Below are 22,989 nucleotides of genomic sequence, written 5' to 3' on the forward strand. Positions count from 1 at the left end.
GACAGACCTCCTAGTGCAGAGGTCCAGCTGAGCCCCCCTCACTAAGGAAAAGTCTCTGTCCTTTGAGGAATCACTTGCAATAAATATGATTTTTAAAAGAGTACAACATAGCCATGTTTACAGCAGATAAGATTTTTTTTTTCTCCATGTTTTTCTTTAACAAAAGCTCAGGAGCAAAAATACCTGTGTGAAACACGAGCGTCGTGTCCAGGTCCCAATAACTGATATTTACTGCCCTAATAGTAATCTGCAGCAGAGAAACCCTGCTTAGCTGCCTGTGTGTGCTCATTCCTTTGTCCAGAGTGTTCTCTGGGGCAGCTGAATTAATTAGTATTTCCTCTGAAAATTAACGTTGTGGCAGATAAAGAAAACATGTACATAGATCTCTTGTTTTCTGTCTGGGCAAGAGGCTAAAAAAACAGGGTGTGTCTGGATAGATTTTGTTTAGTGTTCTGTATTTTTCTCCCTTTTTAGAATGTCCCATTCAAATGTCAGTTCATTCTTCTCTATTTCCTGCCCTTATCCAACAGACTTGTAGACCAGGCTTAATTAACTTTAAACCTTTTATGTCCATCCCTACAGTTACAGTCCTTTCCTGGAACACTTCCATTGTGTTATTGTATTATGTGTTGCGAGATGATGTAAATGATATTATTACTGCTCTTGTGAATTTACCATGAGTCTTCCACTAGTTTCAGTTACAGTTGAGCTCTTCAGGAAAATTCCATCTTTAAATCAAAATAAAACTAAGGCAGCAAATTTCCTCTTTAATGTGCTGATAAAGGAAAGCTGGAGAGCCTGAAAATACAAGCCCCAGACATAGGGAAGCTTCAAAAGATGAGGAAAGCTGTTGTAAATTGCGTGACTCTCTTCTGTGTGGATTTGTTTCTATGTGAGAGTGGTTGTGATTTAACAAAGATATTTCTTAAGCTGTGGTGGAACTTTTTTTTCTCTTTAGAGGCTGTGTAAGTGGAACATTTATTTCTGCCACAGCTCACGTTTTAATCACAGGCACTAAAAGCCCCCTTCTGGTGTAAATAAGCCCTTTCTCTTCATCTGAAGAAGCTGCAGGTCATTTCATATTTGGCAGGTGATGCAGCTCATCACTTCACAGCAGGAAAATGAGAAAATATATTCCACAGAGAATGGGTCCCTTTCTTCCTGTTTGTGGGTGAAGTCATGTCCAAGTGCAACTCAGTAACTCGAGTATCTCTTCTAATCCTAAACTTTTACCAAAGCTGCTGCTGGCAAGTCCAGGGTACAAAGCAAAGGGTTTGTTAAATGGTGCTACAGAGGATGGAGCTCTGTAAGTGAAAGTTCCATCCTGGTGGATCACATTTCTGTAAAATGAACCCACTGCAAAAAGCATTCCAGCTCTCCTCCCTTCTTAATTTGTGTGCTGGGTAAGTGTCTGGAGTGCCCTGACCATCTGAGTGATACTATAATGTGCAATCATTGTTTCTGCTTTAATGAGAGCCATACCCCTAAATTAACAAAATACACAAAATCATTTTAGCTTTGGGTTCCTAGGGGAGGTGTTGAAAACTCTGATACATTATGATTAATATTGATTGCCTGGCCTAATCCTAACATAGAATCACAGAATTATTAAAGTTGGAAAAGGTCTTTAAGATCATCAAGTCATGGGTAAACTGATTCTCTTGCAGCCAGACTATTTATATCTGAAAGATAATGTCAGCAAAAGCCAGAAAGAGAATGCAAATCCCTTCTGAATTCAGGTCTAGGGCTGGAGGTAGAGGCAGGGACTATCCCACAACAGAATGGAGAAGCCAACCAAAAGCTCTGTGCTAGTGGAGATGCTGCTGATGGAGCTGAGTCCATCACAGGAACCATTCCCATCAATGGCAGGATTTCCTATCATTTGCAGGACAGCAGCACCAGGCCCTTGGTCTCCTCAAGCCAAATGCTGTGTAGCAGCCTTTGTGCTCCTTGAGGAGTCCCAGAGCACAGATTCACAGCAGATAGCATCCTTAAAGGAAGGGGAAAAGGAAGACTGCTGCTACCAGAGCATGGCTCAGAAACATGGGACAAAGGCAGGAGAAGGAATTTGGTGGAAGTGGAATTTCCCTTCCCACTGTCATGCACAATGAGACCAAGGGCCCTGTGTGCTGCATGAGCCCCCTTGTCCCTGCTGAGCTCTGCCAGGGGTCAGGGGCACGCTGCAGGTGGGGCTGGCTGGGCTGGGAGGGAAATGGGCAGAGGCAGAGGTGTCACTGCTGCTGTGTCCTTTGGAACAGAGGGGGGACATAGACAGAGGCCTCTGGTGCCTCAAGCTGTGGCAGAGGAGGCTGGGGAAACTGGGCAGGAACAGAAGGGCCTTTGTGACAACTGGGACAATAAAGTGACCTCTTTGGGTTTCAAAAATGAGGACCTGAAAACATTTTTGCCTTTTCGTCTACCTCTAACTACAGTGGAGCTCTGTAAGTCCTTACATTTCAGGTAGCAATGCTGGGGCACTCTTTTCTCTCTGCTGCTCTTTGGGATGGTACCTGTGCCATTTCCCTAGTTTGTGCAGGTAACCATGCTTGCATGTCTCTAAAATATCAGTCATTTTTCGTGGTAACTTCTGGACTTCTGTGGACAATACCTGATAAATCTTTCAAATCCAGCTGCTAATCTATTGTAAGAGTTTTGCTCTCTGTCTCACACAAAAATACTTGTCTGGAGAAAAGTCTTCCAGAGCGTCTGTTCAGCTCTTGACTCAGGTTTACAGGTTATAAACCTTTAAAGGGATATTCTCAGGGCACCAAAACTGAAGTGTAGGCAGTGCCATGGAGGGATAGGTTGCCTTTGTGCCCTTCTCCTGTCTTTGCCAGCCCTGGAAATCCCAGGTCTTCAGCTGCTCCAGGTCCTTCCAATGTCCTAATTAGCAGCTGGGAGGGCTGGGCCCCACATCTCCCTGCCTGCCCAACAGAGGTGTCCAGCAGCAAATGCACAGATCAGACCCACGGCACAAACAACTTCCCTTCCAGGAGATGACAGAACTTAGCACATTCAGCAAAAGATTGCATTCAAAAACCAGCCAGTTCCATTCTTATTGACAGATCTGGAATTCAGATGCAGATGAGTGAAAATCAAATGAAAGGGGCTAATTTGTATTCCTGCACTGAGGAGCTGCAAACAGGTTCTTCACAATGTTTTATTAATTTTTCATATTTCAAGGCCAGCCTCACTGCAGTGTTCAGGAGGTGCAGTGGTGTGATGAGGAATTCTGAGCAGGTCTCTGGGGGCAGCTCAGAGCCCTGGGGATGGTTGGAGCCCTAGGAAAGGGGCACAGCAAAGGGCACAGGGAGCTGTGGCACAGCCAGGGATGTGGCAGGAGCCCAGGGCTCAGCAGGGAGAGCCAGACTTTGGCACTCTTGAATTGGGATGGGATAAAAGCCCAGGGGTTCCTTGGCTGGGATCCATCCTGGGAGGCACCAGCTCAGGCTGTTCTGTGTTCCTGCGCTGGGAATAAATGGCATTATGGAATGAGATGTCTGAGACTCTGCCATGGGAGACCTGGGCTGGAACTGGGCAGGAATCCTGGTGTGACAGAGGGTGTGCGTAGGGAGCCAAGTGGGACCTGTTGGGTCCTGGGGCTGGGAAGGGGCTCCAGCCCCAGCAGGGACAGTCTGGGGTGGGAGTGGGGCTGCTGAGTCCCTCCTGGATGGCTGCACAGGGGAGTTTCCTGAGCTGGTGTGCCTTCATTTCTAAACATGCCTTCATTTTGCACAGGTTTATTCCCAGCATTTCTTGGGGGGACCCCTGGGTTTGCAGGGACTCTGCTGGGGCCAGGCTCTGGCGCAGATCCCTGAAGTTCCTCAGCAGCACAGCCCGTGGCTCCTGGCCATGACAGTGACACCAGAGGGTTTGTTTTCTGTGTTTGCTACACCTGCATGGCCCTTGGCAGAGCAGAGCCCTGAAGGGAAGCCCACAGAAACCTTTACCATGGCTCAAAAGAGTGTCCAGCTCTGGGCTCACCAAGCTCTGTGTGGGAGCTGCTCTGGTGGCTGTGGGATGGGCACCTCTGTCCCAGCAAATCTCCAGTCTGCCCCAATAATCCCTGTCTGCTGTGCTTCGGGGAGGAAGGGAAACCACTCACACCTGTGCTAAACTCTGAGGGGTTTTCAGTTTGTAAACTCACAAGGATAACAAGGGAAACCCATTTGTCAAATTAAAAAAAAACAAAAAAAAAAAACAAAGAAAAAAAAAGTACCAAATTAATTTAATGCCCAACAAATTTCTCACAAAGGGAACCTCTTATTTTCTTCTTGGGAACCTCTGAATTAAACTTGTAGAATCTGAGCAAAACCTGGAATTATGATGAAAATACAATGAGGATTCCTTACAGAAAGGTCAGCTGCCAGAAATAATCAGCTATCTTGATTCTGTGAACCTCTGCTCTTTTAGAAAACAAAAAATATTTTCTGGCCTGATTTAAGCCTGTAGTTCTGTAGACACATACCCAGAAAAGGAAAGAGTTTTAGGAAAGTTTTTCTATTTTGAATTTGAAATATTAATTGAAGTAATTTATTTATGAGGGACAGTGAAGTCCTTTGTTCCATAAGTGCTGTAAATCACTTTCTGAATCGTGGTTTCTGACCATGCCCCGTGATTTTTACCTCTATCCTGTTTTCAGGCAGTTTCCCTCAGCAGAGGCAGGATGTGAGGCAAAGCTGGCAGCAGAGCTGTTAACTCTGCCCTGCCTCTGTGCCCCACATCCTGCGAGCTGCATGTTGCTCAGGGACATGCTCTTCTTCCAGGACTCAATTTCAGTGTTAACATTTGTTTTAAAAATGTTCAAAGAACACTTTTATGGTCTTCTGTTAAAGAGAAAAGCTTTGGGAAATGCTTCTCGTTGCATTGCAGTGCAGCTGTAGCAGTCTGAAAAATAACCCAGGTTTGTGGCTTTGTGGGCAAATCAGGAACGATTCTTTTAAATTGAGTTTATCCTTTGCTTTCAAATTAATTTGTTTTATTACTTGTAAATGCACATTATTCTCTCTAGCATACTGTACTATTCCAAGGCTTTCCTATGCTAAATGCATCCTGTGTCCTTTTCTCCTGTGGGTCACCCTTTATTTAAGGATAAAAGGTTACTCCTGGAGATACCAGAGATAAATTTCAAGTCAGCATTTCTGTGATTTGTTTCTGGTATATGGGTTGTTGTTACCAGGCACACATTAACCTAAGATGAGAAGGTTTTGTAAATCATTGGAGCATCCTTGCTTTTGTCTAATATATTTTCCTGCATGAACATCGATAATCCTGTGTGCTTTTACAAATGCTGATCTAATGATTTATATTCACAGGAGGCAGAGAAACATTGATTAACTCTACCTTTGTTAACTGCAGAAACGCCAACTTGGAATGTTTTTGGGAGCTAAGAATGAAAGAGATTTTCTCACAGAAATTAATCTTCTTCCATATCTTTTTTCCCTTGCATTTCTTTCCTTCCTTTATCTTTATTACAGTGTGACAGCCAGCACGGTGAGGTGCTGTGGACACTGACAGTCCTACTATTGCAGAATAGATTTCTTAGAGAAGAACCACTATCAGCTCATCTCTTATGCATAACTGCTTTGTCTCTGCAAGCTGCACAGCGAGCTTGTTAGTTCAGGGACCTGCTACACCTGCTCTAGGACAAGATAAAAGCCTTTTCAAACAACTTTTTGTGTCAAGACACTGCTCATAAAATAACCCATCAGAAAAAAGATGGGTCTTTTTGAACCATTGAGATCAAGAAACCTCTGGAATAAGAATTACTGGTCTTTTAGAACAGGGTCTGTAAAACCTGGTACTCCAGAGTTATGGTGTTAAAGTACCTGGGACTCTTTAAACTTGGGAATTAGGAGACCAAATCACTGACCTGGATTTGTATAAACTCCCCTCTCAGCTGTAAACAGATATGCCAGTGCACACGGTGGCTGTCGCCTCTCAGCCCTGGGCACAGGAAGGACCCCCACCTTACAGACAGACCCCAAATCCACCCCACTTCAATAAAACATTTGCATCAAATCCCAGCCCAGCACACCTCTGCTCACTGAAATCAGTCCTGGAGCTGCACCTGCTCACACCAGGAGGGAATCCCTTCCTAAAGGCTTCACAGGTGCAATTGGCAGCATAATCTCCACCTCTTTTCCATTGTAGATGAACGTTGGCAACACAATCTAAATATTACAAAGCAATACTCAAAAAAACCATGAAATGTCTCTCTCTTTTTTTTTTTTTTTTTTTTAATAACCTGGGAATATTATGGTATAGCCCAAGAAAGCCAGAGATTTTCCTCTTGCAGTGTCAATTGTAAACAGCTCTGCTGTTTGTATTTAACTTGGTGAGGGTGCCATCAGTGTAATGCCCAAAGGATTTGGTGGATATGTATAATATTCATAGCCCATTTGCTGGTATTTCCTAACTTATTTAAGACATTAGAAAGTAATTTCGGTTGAGGTAAAAAACCCCTTGAAATGAACTTCATGGCTGAAGGACAGAAAATAACATTTGTCTCTTACCCGAGTCCGAGGCGGCAGAGCTTCGATGTGGCACCAAATCAGGCAAACTAAACCCAACAGTATCCCAAAATGTTAAGCAAAATACAAAAAATGAAGATCAAATAGAAAAATCTACTTCTCTTTTCGTTAAGCAATACTGGGAGTGTTCAGCTCTCCAGTCTCCAAGGTTTTCCAGCTGGGAGTCAGCCTTTCCCATCCTGCATCCCGGCATCCTGTTATTGTTCCAAGTCTTACTAATGCAGTGAGAAAAGGGAGTGGAGGAAACAAGATAAAGTCAGCCTTATTATTTCTCTATCTACTTATTTGTTGCTGACTCTAATGAGGGACCTGGATAAAAGGAAACTGAGAGAAACACCAGAGCTGGTCTGTTATTTGGTATTGTTTTAGAGAGAATTTTAGGAGCTAGCAAATTTCTAAGAGAAACTTTTAGTGTCTGACACTTGATCAGCACAGACTATGCCTGCTTTGCACAAACAGCACTTTCAAAGCAGTTTGGAAGTGTCCTACCTATAAAAATTTTTATACCTGGAAACCAAAAGGGTAGAGCCTTCCTGTTAATGAGACTGGGTTCCTGCTAAGCTCTGCCAGTGCTGGGTGTAAAGATGAAATTTCACTGTATTTTTCACAGGTAAAGTGAAGACCCGAGGAGCAAGGCAGTGTAGGCAGGCTTTTCAGAAGGAGAAATGTTCATAGCATCTTGATTATGGTGAGTTCTAAGTCTGGAGACCACTCAGGGCACTCAGAAGGGGAAGCTTCAGTGTTAAACTGAACACAAGGGTGTAGCTCTTGGCATTGTGCACTACAAATGGAAGAGGATTTTTTTTCATTACGTAACGCAGAAGAAAACTGAGAAGTGTGGGGTTTACTCAAAATGCACTCTTTGGAACCACTTCTAATAAATGTAGGTAAATGTTCAATGTATCTTAAGTATGACATTAATAATTTTAATTATTGAATTAAATTTTTAATATTATTCCACAGTTAAATAATTTTTCATTACAGTCCAGCACAGGTGGTGGGATTGATTTCCTGCCTTGCCAGGAGGCTGAGGTTGGTCAGATTGTTTCACTTTTTCACGGTGTACATTCATCTTCAGTGAAGATGAATGGCTTCTGAAGGAATTTGTTACATTAATTATTAAAAAAAAAAGGAGACATTTTTCAGTCTTGTGTAAGGAGCTCAAAGAGTCCAGTTTCCTTGCAGGAAAATGAGCTGTTAAATAAGCTGTGTCACTGCTGGGAGAGGAGCAGGGAGATGCTGATAGGGGTTTTCCAGGCAAGTGCAGATCTCTGGTCAGGAAACAGCTCCCTGATAATCAGGTGCCCACAGCAGACAGGGGCTCAGATAGGATTTACCCTTGCAAGTGGCTCCAGCTGCATTTCCAGCCCCTTGTACCTCTGATGTCCCCGTGTGGGGCTGGGACTGAGGGTGACATTCAGGAAGGGAGGAGGGAAGGGAGTCATCCCTCTGCTCAGAGGGAAAAGAGGAGACCCAGGGCTCTCTCTGTGTGCCCTGAGGCCACAGCTCAGGTTGTCCAGGTCTGTTTTAATGTCTGATAATTACCTTCCTATTATCTGATTTGCTTCTTTTCCCCCAAAAAGTTCAAGGCAAGAACTGAGAAAGTTTCTAAAGGCCTTTTCACATGCTCTGCATCAGAGCTCCATAGAAAACTGAAAACCTTCTGTAAGTTTAAGAGGAAGATACTTCCATTGAAATTGTAGAGACCTGATTTACCATCTAAAACCTTCCCACGACGCTTTATAGATTCCATCTCTGCTGAACTGGTTCTTTAGGTTTCCTTTCTGTCTATGAGGAAAGGTCCATTGAGATTTTATGGAAAGCAGAACCAGTTCTAGCAGCCCCTCCCAGCAGCAGCAGAGCTCCTGGTGGTTCAGAGTGCCCTGTGCCCCCTGGCTGATCCCAGACATTTGCCCTGCTGTCCCTCCTGGGCAGTGAAAGCACTGTGTTTTAAAGCTGCTGACACAAAATGCTGGCAAGCAGGATTTCTTGTAGATCTTACACTTTCAGATTTTATCATTGTGGCCAAATCATAAGACTTTGGAAAAATTCCTTGGTGGCTCATGCCTTTTGCAAGCCAGAGGGTAATGTTTCAAAAATATTAATTCACAGTAAGTTCTGCTAATGAGAAAAATAATTTGCATGATCAGACAACATTGGCAGACATAATTACCTTTTAGTTGTGTGATTTTGGGTATGAAATATTATTTAACAGTCCAGCTGGTGGAATTGAAGGGAACAGGTAAAAAGTGAATTAGCACACACTGTCTGTGTGAGTCATGGATAGAAATGGTGGCAGAACAAAAGGAGTGGTAATTATTTACTTGTCATTTCATGATGTATTCCTGCCATTCCTGTCTCCAAGTGACATCAAGCCCTTTTCAGTTCAGCTCTGCTATATGAGTTTTCTTCCATGCTATATCCAGCTGCCCTAACTGATCATTTGCTTCTTTCCAGTGCTTTCCCCCCAGATGTTCATTAGCTGCTGCTCTGGGGCTCTGTGGCACCTGGGTCAGATATGTCTGGTTTAGATCAGCATGTCTTTCTGTGAAACTTTGAGTTCAGCCTGTGTTATTGAAATGCAGTCTGAGCCATTTGCCAGACTAGTAAAGTTTAAAATAGTCCTCCCTCTCTTGAATGATGGGGTGGAACTCAACTTTGCTTTACAGATGCTTTGCATAGTTTGGATTTGACATTCCTGGGAATCTGAAGCAATAACTGTCATCTTGCTCCTGCTGAGAGGAATAATGTGTTATAATGGGCAGAAACCCAGCCCTCACTCACCACATTAAATCTGTTAAATCTGTCCTAGCTGTGCACAGACACCCTTGGGGGGTTTGTGTAAGTTACTGGGTTGATAAGTGCACAGAATGAATGTGAGATTAAAGCACCTTTCTTCAGAATTAGATTTTATCTGTTGATGAGGAGATTGATCTAGTGATCAGGAGCTCCAGTTTCTCTGCTTGCTGTGTTCCCAGCAGGGCAGGCTGACTCGTGCTTACAGCTGGTTTCAGGTTTGCACTGTGTTTCTTGTTCACTGTCTCATCTGAGCAGTGCTCTGGAAAGTTCTCAAAGAATTCATGGAAAGCATAGCTGTAGGAACAAGTTCATTGCTTTCCTAACCAGCACAAATCCCAGCAAAGCGGACAAACCATCCCTGTACGTTTCACTAAGTAAGAGTTTTCTTCCCTTTTCTTCAAGTAATTTGAGTTATGGTGAAATTCCATATGATAAATAAGCCCTTCTTGATAAGCACAGTTATCAAAACCAAAGACAGCTATTGACACAGCTGCAACTAATTTTTAATTCTCATCCTACTATCTGACTCTCACTAGGGAAGGGTTTTACCCTTGCAAGTACAGCCCAGGAATGTTTTTGTAAGTTATAAAAGTTAGATTCAGTAGTCTGTCCTGCTAAACCCAGCAGGTTACAGGCGCTGTGCAAGGGAAGGCGTGCCAAGGCTGGGAATTCAGTCACAGCAGCGATACTGTGCCAGGATTTTTCTGACCAGTTAGAAAATAGGGTGGGGGAGAGCATAGGCTCTCAGTTACAAAAATAAACCCCAAATGCTAATTTCCAGCAGCTCAGCTAATCAGTGCAAAATCCCTCCCATCTGGAACGTGCAATTGCATCTGATGGATGTCGGTAGCCTCTCTGGAAGGACCATTACCTGAAGGTTAAAAAATAACAATTCCTGCTCTGTGTGGAAGGCACAATCTCTGCAGTACCTTGTGTTGTTATTTCTGGGCCTTTAATCAGGGCAGTGCAGTACTCTCAGTCATTTCCACTTGGTCACTGGTTTCCTTTCTGTCACAGCCTGAGGTGTGCATCCTGGAGTCACTCTGACTCGGCTTCCTCTTGTCAGGCTTCTTAAACAAAGCAATGTAGCTCTGATTTGTTTTTAATTTAAAGTGAATCAAAAAAAACCCCCAAACTGCTGAAGAATTTCAGTGAAAGCTGGTGGAATTGGGTGTTTGCTGGGGAGGTGTGATAGCATCTGCTGAGATGTTTTCCAGAGCGCTGTTCTGGCTGTACCACACTCATTTCACTACAGCAGATCTCTCCTGGAAGGGTCAGTCCCATCCTCCTTAATGAGACCTCTGGCTTCATGAGTACCAATGACTTCATTTCTTAAAATGCTCAGCAGGGAATGGTCCCAGATTATATTGTTGCCTTGTTTGGAATAGATGGTACAAAATGCACCCATGTTGCACTAAAACTCTGTAACAGCCTGAGCAGAAGCCATAAAATGGAACTGCGTCACCAGTGAACTGAAGGAAGGAATCATGAATCCCTTTGATGTGCTCACTGAAGACACAATCCACAGGGTTTGGAACAACAAGCCTGCAGGCTAACTCTAACACACTAACCTTTACACGTCATTCCAGTTGGAAGAGCAGGTCAAGTGTAGAGGTGTGAAACTGATAAAAAGTCTCCCACAGATGTTTTTGATAAACAATCTTCAATTTCATTGAATTTTTTTTTTCACCTGAAGAACATACCTATTTTAATTTGAATGTCCCTTAAAATAGAAACCAAAACCAAGGCAATCTGTTCCTTAAAAAAAACGATGAAAATTGTCTCCTTTCATTCATGACCTCTGGTTGTTGAAGCAGCCCAGCTTTAAACTCCAACTGCTCTCCACATGGACCACACGGACCGCCCTCCCAGGCTGCTGCCACCCTTCTCCCGAGGGCACGGGGTTCCAGATGGGTTTTGTGTTGCTCGAAGGCCCATGGGGCGAGGGAAGGAGGTGATGTGCCTTCTCCAAAGCTTTTGGAGGTGATGTGGTTTCTGCAAAGCTGTTGGAGGAACTGAGCACTTGCCAAAAGCAGAGTGAAGAGAACTGCTCTGGATGAATCCTTGCCGAGGGGCTGTAGTGTGAGAGCCAAGGCACTAATGCCTTGTAAATTGGTTCAGTGACTTTTACTCATTTATTACATTCCCTTTATCGCACCCCAGGACCAGGCTGCCAGTCCAGCTCTTGCTGCCAAGCCCTGTGCAAGTGCAGATGGTTTCAGAGTCCCACTGCCACCCCCTGTGCATTGTGCCTGTGCTACAGTGGGCATTGTGCCTCTTTAGCCACCGAGTGGATGTGTTGAGAACTCCTAATGGCTTGGAAACCAGTCAGGATGGATTTCTCCCCCCAGCCATCTGTGTGCAGGCTACAGCAGGCAGGCTCTGCCTTTATTTAAACTCTGCAGGCTCTGTCTCCTCTGCAGTGAAGCTGCTCTGATTTGTGCTGGTCTGAATTTAGCTGTTGCAGTGAAATGTGGAATATAAAGGTTTCAGGCTTTCCCTAGAACTGATAAAATAGCATTTGATTCTTAATGCTATGTTTATAATTGAATCAATAGATTCCTGGCTGTCAAGCATAAGGGCAGTGAAAATCAGATGGAAATGTGAGTATTTGGGTTTGGGTATTGTTATTTGGAATTTTGGCATGAGGGTGTACCCTGCAAGTAGTCAGGGAAACCAGTCACAGACCTTGGAGGGTTCAGTCTATAAAATGCCAGATTTCAGTGACTGATCTTCGCAGGGCAGTGGAAAAATATTTTTTAATCTTCTGTTTACCTGCGAATTGCTCAGTTTGAGGTGTGGGGCTGCTCCCCCAGCCACACACCAGCACTTCTGAGCTGTGAGGATCTCACTGCAGCTCTGCAAACTGAGGGAGTAATGCAGGATGAAAAATGGGTAATGAATAATGAAAAAATGCAAGCTTTAGGAATTAATGATTCATATTGAAATATATCTGCCTTGGACAGTTTTCTTTTGCTGATATTTCATCCTGACCGTACAAATGCTTACGCCCATCCCTGTGCACTTTCACAGAGATTAAAAAGAACAAGAGCTGGTTCCTAACATCCAAACAGAATCTCAAAGGAGAGAAGATGTACATTTAAAAGCACAATGGAAAATTTAATGCAGTTAAATCCTTGCTTTGACTTCTCAGGATTTACATTAATATTGGAAATTCAGAGAAAAGGAAAATGATTGATCTTGCTAGTTTGCAAGAATTGTGCATGAACAGCTCTGCTAGGATCTGTCTTCCTGACTGCTCCTGAAAAAATATGTCGCAAAATTAACTTATTCTAAAAAGATATATTTACAGTAAAAAAAGAGGAAAGAGAAACGTTTGTGAATTACTTCAAGCAGACTTGCAGCCATTTTGACTTGTCCCCAGTTTAATGCAGCAGAAAATTATGCTGATTTAACTTTAACAATCTGTTTTGAAGAGAAAGCATAATTGTAAAACACTTGCTTTTCAAAATCCCCCACCTTTTATGTATTATTTGCACACTGAGTGCAATATTTTTAAATGGGCTTTGAGTACCTATGAAATAAAAGGGCTGGTAATTAATATAATTTATACTGCAGAATAACTCAGAGCCTTCTCTGAAGGGCTCCTGTGGTTAAACCAGAGTGATGGAACATGAATTCGGGACGATGGGGCAGCTCAGCCAGAGCAGCTCTGACCCAGACCTTGGCCCTGCCCTTCCCTCAAACCTAGGTTTTGTGGCTGCTCCTGTGCTCTGAAGCTCATGAATCCCTGTGAACATGAGGATGTGGATTTTATTCTGAAATAGCCAGGTCCTGGTGCTCTCTCTCATCAAAGGGTAGGGTAGAACAGGCTATTTCAGCTGGAAGGGACCTGTGAGGAACCTCTGTCTTTGGCCTCTGCAAGGCTGGGCTGAGAGCTCATTAGAAAAACTTTCTTAAGACACTTCCAGTGTTTCCTGCCAGTGTTCAGATGACAAAGGAAGGGGCTCTCTTGAAGGGTTTTGTTGTTTCCTCTCGTGACCTTGGCCAGCAGCTGCAGGTGCACGGCAGCACAATGAGAAATGCCTTCTACGTGCTTCCCTGACGTCTTCAGAGGCTGGCCTAGGGGAGGCTGCCATGAAAAAGGAGACATTCCCAACCATCCCTGTGGGGTGTTCCACAGCCAGGCTGCACAGAGCAAACGAGAGCAGAAGAGGTCTGAAATGTGAGCATTAAACCCGAGCACATTTAAAAATGGCAGAGATGCTGTGAGGCAGCAGCCTGGAGTGTGCTGCTGGCTGGGGGATGCTCTTTGGTGGCTCTTCCAGCTGGATGTGGGGGGAAATCCAGAGGTTGGGCTCAGAGAGAAAATTTCAGTGGAGTGGGAGTGAGCCTGGCTGCCTGGGATTTCACTGTCTGGAGGATGCCCAACAAGGGACAGCTTTTCTGGTGCTAAAGTAGAGGAGCACGCCTGTGTGCGTTTGTTTCACAAGCACTCTGCCTGTCACAGCAAAGATTTTCTGTCCTGTCTTACCTGGAAGAAAAAAAAATGTTAATGCTGTCATTACAAGATTTGTTTTCACAGTCCCATTGAGACTAACAGGACAGGTGCCCAATGGCTGCATTTGTGGGCAGGCTCAGGTATTTAATGCACTACAGGAAAGCTTGTAATGAAGTCAGGGTTCTTATGATAAATCACTTTATTGGAGCGGACTTGATCTCTGATTATTACACACATGCAAATATAAACAGCTTTCACCAAGGCTGTTAAACACAGTTGTGCAAATCTTGAATTTACTACTACTACTACTACTACTACTACTATTATTATTATTATTATTATTATTAAACAATAACAATAACAATAACAATAACAATAACAATAATAATAATATTTAATAGCACATATAATTTTACTTATTTAGTGGTAATTGACCAGTGCAGGTGTCTTGAGTTATATGTGAAAATGATATTAGTATTATTATTACTACTACTAGGATTAGTATTATTTTGATTTGACAGCCTGGAAGTAGAAGAAAATGAAGAGCAAGAGTAGCCACAGAGCTGGGCTATTCAGTAAGGGCTGAATGCATCACAAATGAGGCAAATAAGAAATTCCAGGTTTTGTTTTGGCTTTCCAGAGCAAGAGACCAGCTAGCCCATGACAAATGGAGCCTGCTCTGTTGTGTGCCCTGTTAATACAGATGCACAAATAGAGCTTGCATCATAAATTGACCTTTTGTGAAACTAAGAGAATTCAGAGGTGCAACAATTTTTGCTTCATTTTGCTGCTGTTGGAGGGTCAGAGAGTGTTGCTTGTGTGGAGGCTGTGTCTGTCAGCAGGAGCAGTGTGGCTGCATGCAGCTCTATGGGTAAGGGGTAGCCAAGAGCCTGGGGTGCTGCAGAGGTTCCTTGGCTGGTGGTGGGACATGCTGGTTTGAAGGGAATTGCTGGGATTAAACAGGTGGTGAAGGTTGGATGATTGCAGATATTCCTGTCACAGAGCTGAGAGTTTGTGTTTTCTCTTGCTGTTTTGGAATTTTCTTCTCAGCCCCTCATTTTTCAGCCAGTACACTGCATTTCCTCCTTTTTCCTACACTCAACATCCTTATCCTGCTCTTCCTGCAGCTCCTCAGGTTTTACTCATGCCCAGTTTCCCCCTGTGGTACCTCCAGGTTGCTCTGTTGTACAGAACTGTGTCCTCAAACCTCTGCAGAGCAGGAGGGAGCAGCCCCTGCCATGGGGCCAGGGAATCTCGGGTGATTGAATCCAGCTTTCCTGACTTTCCCCAGCCACAATAGATACGGCCTACTCAGTGCCAAAAATATTTCCTGATGGGATATGCATGCCAAAAGCCTCCTGGCTGAAGGGTAATGTAGAGTCTGGTCCTGGTGCTCTGTGTTTCAGGGCTAAACCACCTCTTTTCAGCTTCACCTCATCTGCAAAGGTGCAGTGCCTCAAATGATGGTGGGACCTGCTGGGACCATTTCTGAGGAACTTTATTGTGATGTCCAGGATGGAACAGGGCCCTGTTGTGCTGAACATTGTGCAAATGAAATCTTCAGGCCAGCCTTGGCCTACAAAGTGCTCATTTCTTCTTCTCAAGACATTGGAGGCAATAGGGCAACGTTTTTATCAATTTACCCTGCTGTAGCTTAATTCAGATTTAAAAGTGATTTTATGTTAAATTCTGTGACTCAGTACTGCTGAAAGGGTTGTCAAGCACTGGGACTGAGGAACTGGAGCTTTAGCCAGGAGCAAAGGAGGCTCAGGGGGCCCTTCTGGCCCTGCACAGCTCCTGCCAGGAGGGGACAGCCGGGGGGTCGGGCTCTGCTCCAGGGAACAGGGACAGGAGGAGAGGGAACGGCCTCAGGCTGGGCCAGGGCAGGCTCAGGTGGACACCAGCAGGAATTTCCCCATGGAAAGAGGGGTCAGGCCTTGGCAGGGGCTGCCCAGGGAGGTTTGGGGTGCCCATCCCTGGAGGTGTCCCAGGAAGGGCTGCAGGTGGCACTCAGAGCTCTGGGCTGGGGACAGGGTGGGCATCGGGCACAGCCGGGACTCCATGGGCTGGGAGGGCTTCGCCAACCTTAATGATTCTGGGATTCTGAACAGGCTGCTCAGGCCAGGGCTGGAGTCCCCATCCCTGGAGGAATTAACAGCCATGTGGATGTGGCTCCTGGAGACATGGTGGCCTTGGCAGTGATGGGAGAATTGTTGGACTTCATGGTCTCAGGCCTTTTCCAACCCAAAGAATTCTATAATTCTGTGGAACAAATCTGTCTGTGAATAGCTCAAATATTATTTCCTTTTGATTTCCTTACTGATTTCCTGTTTTTTATGGATCATATTTTTTCAAGAATGGCTTAGATTTTTCATTTTGGATCCTAATGTGTGACACAAAATTTTATAACAATACCTTAATGTATGCCCCATGGTGGGAAGAATCATCCCATTTCCTTTAACAGTATTGCTGTAATGAGTCAGGTAATCTGCATTCTGGCTTTACTCTTGGAGGTTGATATGACTTGGAAGTGTATATTTTGAAAGTAGTAAGAACTACAATGGTGATTTTAAGAGCTTTTATTACCACATAAAATCAACTGCTGCTTTCATTTTGTGGAAAGCAGAAGCTGACTTCTGGTTTTAATTGGATTAGTAACATTTTGCTGTGTTCATTATGTAGTGTGAGCTGCTTTCTGTTATAGAAATGATGCAAACACACAAAGAACTTCATCAGTAGTCAAAGAGAAAGCCATGCAAAAATTGTTGCACCTCTGAATTCTCTTTGTTTCACAAAAGGTCAATTTATGATGCAAACTCTATTTGTGCATCTGTATGAACAGGGGGTGCTGCGGAGGTGAGTTCAGTGCTGGCCTCCACAGCCCCTCAGGCTGTCCTGTGTGTCTTGTGCCAGCTGCGCTGCCTCCATCCTCCTCTGCGTAGGGATGTGCAGGGCCAAAGGATCTCTGAAACTTGGAAGAGCAAAGTCAGGAACAGCCCAAATGCAGCCGGGAGTGAGGTGCTCTGCTCCCTTCTGGCCTCTCCCCAGCCCACAGTGACACTTGTTTGGCACTGGTGGTGCTGGGCAAATCCCTTGTCCCAGCTAGGATTATCCCATGGCATTTGTTGCATGTGCTCACATATTGGATTAATGATTATATGTCTTGTCCCTTCTCCTTTGTCACAAGAGGAGATTTTTACTGAAGAGAAAATGACCAACTCAATTCTCAGCTCTTTGAAGACAGTGAAACCCACCCATGGTGGTGAAGGGAGACACACAACCTGGGTGCCACTAGTGCTCTCAAGCACATTTTAAATAGAATAATAGGTGGGAAAGGGAACTTTTTTCTATCTGAATGCAGTAGTTCTGGTATGTTTTCACCCATCGATGCTTCTGTTGAAAGGATTTCCGTTGTTGCAAAGCTTGGGACAGGAAACACATTGTGTTTGCACTTTGCTGAAAGAAGAGATATAGACTGTGGTAGAATGGCAAACGTGTACCTTTGTAGTGGGCTTTTCTCTTTTGTGATTGTTGGGGTTTATTTCCATGCCTATGAAACTGGCTATTGGGGAAACAAATCAGAATGCAAGGAAAGGGAGAAAATGTTTTTTCCGTGTTAGTGTAGAATTTTAATACTAATGCATTTTAGAAACAGGAGATCTTGGAGGAGATCCAAGATACCCTTTGCTGTGTATATCAGATTCCCCAACAGATACGGGTTGTGTCTCCCCTTGCCCATATCTGAAGCCCTCTCCTGAGGAGCTCAAGATATGGTTATCAGCCTGTGTGCAGATAGGACTTGAGTGGACACACCCCTCCTTCCTGGTTAGTGTCTCCTCTGTGACTGTGACATCTGTCTGTTTTAATTTCTGTATTTAATGGCAGCTTAAAAAAATATCAGCATTGGCCCATTAAAATCAGTGATGGTAGATTACATAACAGATTATGTAGGTTAGTGATACATGAAAATCAACAGCAGCAGAAAGATTTCATCTCGAGGGCTGAATATTTTCTATGCCTGTAGTTCAACAATGCTTCTAAGTCTGAATTCAAAATGTGTTCTGTGATTTTGTTGGGTATTTACAACTTGAGTTCTAAACAGTCGGTTTGTTTTTGTTTTTATGCACACAGTGCTACAGGGAATATCCCTAGAGATGAAAACCCCATGTCCTGACTTTTGTGACCAGTCCCAAACTCACAGCTGCACTGACAATGGCCGAATCTTCGACGATCAGGTAATTTCTAGAAAAATGTATTTCTGTACCATGCAAAGGCAGAGCCTGTTATTAATTTAATCTGATTTTAAGAGGAGATTTCCTCACTTTTACATTTAGTCAATCTTGGGAATAGCTGTGTTATTTGATGTGCATTTTTTACATCCTATTTCTTTTTGGTTGTGACGTGAAAAGTAAATGATGAGATGCACAATTCTGGTTGCAAAGAAAGCTGGTCATGTTTTCTAGAAGATCTTCTATGGCAGTAATTTGGGGGAGCCAAGGGGATGAGTGTACATACAGAGAATATATGTGGAGAAATGTCATTTTCTTTTAAAAGTGATGTGAAAATTACCTGGAATAGTTTCTGTCTGTGGTGTTGTGTTCATTGTGTAGACAATATCAATCCAGGCTGGCTGTGGAGCAGTTTTCTTTCCTGATGCCTTCCCTCAGCAAAGATGAGAGAAAATTCTGAATTTTTTGGGTCATATTCCAGATTAATATGAGTAAATCTTAATGCAGGATTACAACTGGAACATCAGTTGAGATTGCAGAGATTTTGAGAGGGAGGTGCAGTGAGCTGCTTGATACAAAATTTTGGGTTTGATAAGGGAGGTTTTTGTGCATTTCTCTGGACTCTTTCCCAGTACTGCCCCAGGCCTGCTTTCAGCACAGTTTTCCCTTTCACACATGCTGTTTTATGCTGACCAGCTCTCATTCCAGTGTTAAAAAATGTACCCCACCTAGTGTGATGAATGAATCGGCTTTAAAGGACGGGAGGAAAAACACATTGAATCTATCACCAGGCAGAATCTCCTGGGAAGCAAGAGTTCAGGAAGGATGCAAGAATGTGACCTGAAAGCCAAAGTAATCCTAAACACACTTTTTTAACTTTGGGAGGATAACATTTAAGGCTGTTTGGTGGATGGTTGTCTGTGGCCAGAGGCTACTGAATTTTTAAGCCGAGCACAGTGGCCATGAAAATTGTTATTGGGGGAGGTCAGCACTAAAGATTGAAACCAGGGCTGCAGCTTCAGGCCTGAAGGCTTCCACAGAGCACACATTCTGAAGCAGACCTCGGTAAACCCCTGTGTTTTCATGGGTTATCTTTACAGGGTTTTTAATCTGAATGGTCAAATGACCTGGGATGTTTGTAATAGACTGTGGAGCTTTTCTCTTGTTCTGGGAGGCTGGAGAGCAATGCCCAGTGCCCAGGAAAAAAGGGGTTCCATGTGGCTTCTGCTAAACCTGCCCTGGTGGCCTTTTCAATGAAGGAAGGGACAACAGAGCATGTGGAACTCGAGCTGTTGCCTTTCCATGCAAAGGAGGCTCTTTGGGCAATTGGAGTTTTCCATGGTGAGCACAGAGAGCTTGGGGCTGACATCCCTGAAACATTCAAAAGCTCAGTTGCAATTCAGGTCTCAAGCTGTGGGAAATAAATTTGTACCTTTGCCCAACACTAGGCTTGCTTAATGTGAAAAGAAGAAGGCACTGTTATGGTACCAAATGCTGTATAGCCACAATGACATTTAAAAAGATTAAAATAGTCCATCAGGAGGTATCACAGTAAAATCTGGGAAATGGCCTCATGTTTTACCCTTACCTTTACAGAGCCACGTTCTGATACCATGACTAATATTGAGCAGCCTCACTACAAGTCCCATGTAGTTGTAACTGTTCAGGGATCTTGAGAAAGCAATTTTCCATCTGAGAAATTACATGGCTTGGCCCCAAAATGCTCTTTGCTGGTATTAACAAAAAGCTCTGATGGTCTGGATTGGTGACTGCTAAATCACTGTAGCTCTGTCATCTTTACTGATGGATTTACTATTAATGTGACAGTTAAATGATACATTAAATATTATAGTCATTATTTCTTATTTCATTATTCTTTAAAAAATATAGTTTGGCTTATTAAGGGTAGTTTTACTGCATCCAGACTTGTGTAACACATAATGCCAATATAAATGGCTCTGCTGCAGGTGAAACAGGACTCTTAGTGAGGTCAAGATGTATAAAGTTTAGCTAGCTGTCAGTTTTTATGGATCTACTCTGAAATACTCATGCCTCCAAAAAGAGAGAACAGAATTTACTGCTTTTAAAAAACTGCTACCAGAATATGGCAATGCTGTCTTTAATGCTGGGGACTTGAGAATCTGAAAATGTGCTGGGTTTGCAAAGGTACGAGCAGAATTATATTCCTGTTAGTATATCAAATGGATGTGATAGAAGATTTATCCCCAGAAATAATAACAAACCCCACAACAAAAGCACAGGTAAAGGAAAGCTTTTGCAGAGGACGTAGGATAGTTGTTATCACAAATGTTATTTCAGTTCTAAGAAGGAATAAGTACAACTCAAACCCATAAAATTTTATGTAGTTAGGTGTGATAACTCTGACATTAATTCTCATCTTCTTTTAGTGATGTCACCACAGTAACTCCTAAATACACGTAAATACACCAAGAGCTTATGTCTCACAACACAATAAGGAAGAAGATAAATAGTCAGTCTTGAAATATCCATTTGGGCTGAGAACAGCTCAGTATTGACCACAAAGGGGATTGGGAAGGACCAGAATGAAAGACCAGAGAATGAGGTATGTTAATGTTTCTGAAAGAGCCTGCATTTGTGTGTTGGGTTGAAATTAAGGAAATCAAATAAATCCAGATCTCTGTGCCTAAAAGGAAAATTAAATTAAATTAAACAAATTAATTTGATGAAAATGTTTTTCTGAAGTGAATTACATGACAAAAATTTAAAAAGCTGTAGTTGTTTATTTCTTTAAGAAACCAAGTATACATTTTGTGCAATGGCTCTCTGCCTCAATCAGTTATTCCATTTTGAGGTCAGGCTGCTTTTACATTATCATCACCTCTAAAACAGAATGTGAAATACAGACAGTCATAAATTGCCTCTTGTAGCATGAGAAATAAAAATGTAATGGATTCCCACTGGATTATGAACGGCTGTGCTAGGAAGACCTTCATAATTTTGTGGCTTTACCACATATGAATTATAGGTATGCTCTCTCACCAGCAGGATGCATATAAATATCTGTAATGACTGTGCATTCATTTATGTGTTCTCCATTATGCTTGTAATGTGTCTGAGGGTAAAAATGGCTGTAGCAGTAGCTGACAGCAGAGTTCAGCAGGAAAATATTCCTGACGTTTGTGCCACAGTGATTTGTGCTGGAAGGAGAAGACTTTCACTGGCATCTTGCCCTGTCTTTGGAGGGTCACCCTGCCCTTCCAGGGGCTGTGGGCACGGGCAGGGACCCTGCTGCTCTGCACAGGGGGAAATGTAGCTACGAGGAGCAATGAGCAGGCAGCATCATTGATCTGCTGACCCCACCACTGCCAACAGCCTGAGGATGTTAAAGGATGTGGGGACACTTCCCCGCACTTTGGCTTTTCCATTTGGGTTTCATGGCTTTCATACAGAAGGAAGTGATCACTGAGCCTGAAAAGTGATAAATTAATACAATTAGATTTCCCAAGCAGAAGCTGGTCCCTGCCTGCTCTCTATGAGCTGTATGTAGTTCACTCCTTGCTGGGACTGATGCCCAGAGCTTTGCTGGGGTTCACGGTGTCCCTGTGGGCAGCTCGAGGCTCCTGAAGGGTTTCACTGGACCTGAGGAGCAGATTTGTGGTGTTTATGAGCTTGTCACTGCTTTGGGAATATCACCTGGTGTAATTCAAGCATGGCAATGTCCCTGTAGCTGCCAGCACTAACAGAGACCACCAAAATGTTACACAGCTGGAGCCTCTCCACCTCATAATTTTAACACATCCCATTGCTCTTCTTACGACCTAATTTAGGGAAGACATGCTTGCCTCTCCTGTGCTTCCTGCATGTGGAAGCTCAATGATTCCTGCCATGTGTGCTACAACTGCTGATTAAAATACAGGAAACTCCTCTTTGCTTTCTCTGTGCACCTCTCTCATTACCACCAGCTTTGGGTATTTTAGCTATGTTACATCAAGAGGAGACAACACTGAACAAAGAGTATTAAAAATGATTTCTTAAAAGTTCTCCACCTAACAAAAATACTGCCCCCAAAGAGAGGTGGGAAATGGGGTTCCAGCCATGCAGCAGTGCTGGGCTTGTCTGGGCTCCTCCTCTCTGCTTGCAGACCCAGCTTCTCCCATGCTGGCTGCTGAGTTCTGACAGTTCTTTCTGCTCCAAATGAACCAAACCTTTCCTACAGGATGACAAGAGGAGTTTCTGGGTCCAGCACCACAGGACTGTGTGGTTTTCAGTTTGATTCCTAATCCTGTTTAGTGAGCTTCCCTTTAATGGTCCCAGTATTTTTGGAGCCATTCAGAGATCTGGTTAAATGACAGTGAAATATGTGTTGTATTTCCAGTCCACTAAAGGTTTGTTCCAATATGGAAATCTTGAATTAAGCTAATTGTAAGCACATAAAAGTGTTCCTATTGGGCCTACAAGAGCCATGGAACAAAAAAAGGGTGTGCAGTGGGCACTGCTGGTCTGGAAACTCGAGATACCTTGGGACTTTCTCATGGGGGCTGCTGTCTTATTCCAAGTTCTTTGTCCAGCCTCCACTGTCTGTGGATTTATGTTAATTTGGTTACCCATGGAGTTATTTAAAAGCATTTTCTGCTGCAAATCTCCCTAAAAGGATTCTGCAAGTGCTACACTTAATTATTTCAAAAAATGGAAATGACCTTTAATATGTTCTCCTGCATTAACCTTTGTGCCTGTAGTAAATAAGATGGTGCAAAGTATCATTTTCATGTACTAGGCATTGCATGAAGCAAAGAGATCAATGAATATTTTGACAGGTTGTACTATATAAGCCTGTTCCAGCAGGTTGCTGCTCTAGTAATCTGGATAATGCTTTTTCCTTACTTTTGTGCATGTTACTGCCAATTCCTTGGATCATAAAAACTGCATGTCCTCCACAGCTAAGATGGGCAATCATTTATTGCTGCTACTGACAACAAAAATTATT

General features: G+C 43.4%; 1 protein-coding gene and 1 long non-coding RNA gene across 3 annotated transcripts in view; one reads left to right on the forward strand and one right to left on the reverse strand.

Annotated features, from left to right (window-relative positions):
* The window catches only part of CDH5 (cadherin 5), a 28,867-nt gene extending 22,168 nt beyond the window's left edge, over window positions 1–6,699 (reverse strand). Inside the window, exon 1 of one of the 2 annotated variants that reach the window (XM_030282287.4) lies at window positions 6,516–6,699. The gene's annotated coding sequence lies outside the window, so the exon portion shown is untranslated. The remainder of the gene's footprint in view (window positions 1–6,515) is intronic. The other variant, XM_030282288.4, reaches the window with a different exon arrangement.
* Window positions 6,700–11,743: 5,044 nt separating this feature from the next.
* Window positions 11,744–22,989, forward strand: part of LOC140684847 (uncharacterized) — a 61,238-nt gene continuing 49,992 nt past the window's right edge. Inside the window, exons 1-2 of the long non-coding RNA XR_012057726.1 lie at window positions 11,744–11,935; window positions 17,926–18,029. This is a non-coding gene — a long non-coding RNA (uncharacterized lncRNA). The remainder of the gene's footprint in view (window positions 11,936–17,925; window positions 18,030–22,989) is intronic.

The sequence above is a fragment of the Taeniopygia guttata genome, chromosome 11 (genome assembly GCF_048771995.1).
Source record: "Taeniopygia guttata chromosome 11, bTaeGut7.mat, whole genome shotgun sequence".
In the NCBI taxonomy this organism is placed as follows: Eukaryota; Metazoa; Chordata; class Aves; order Passeriformes; family Estrildidae; genus Taeniopygia; species Taeniopygia guttata.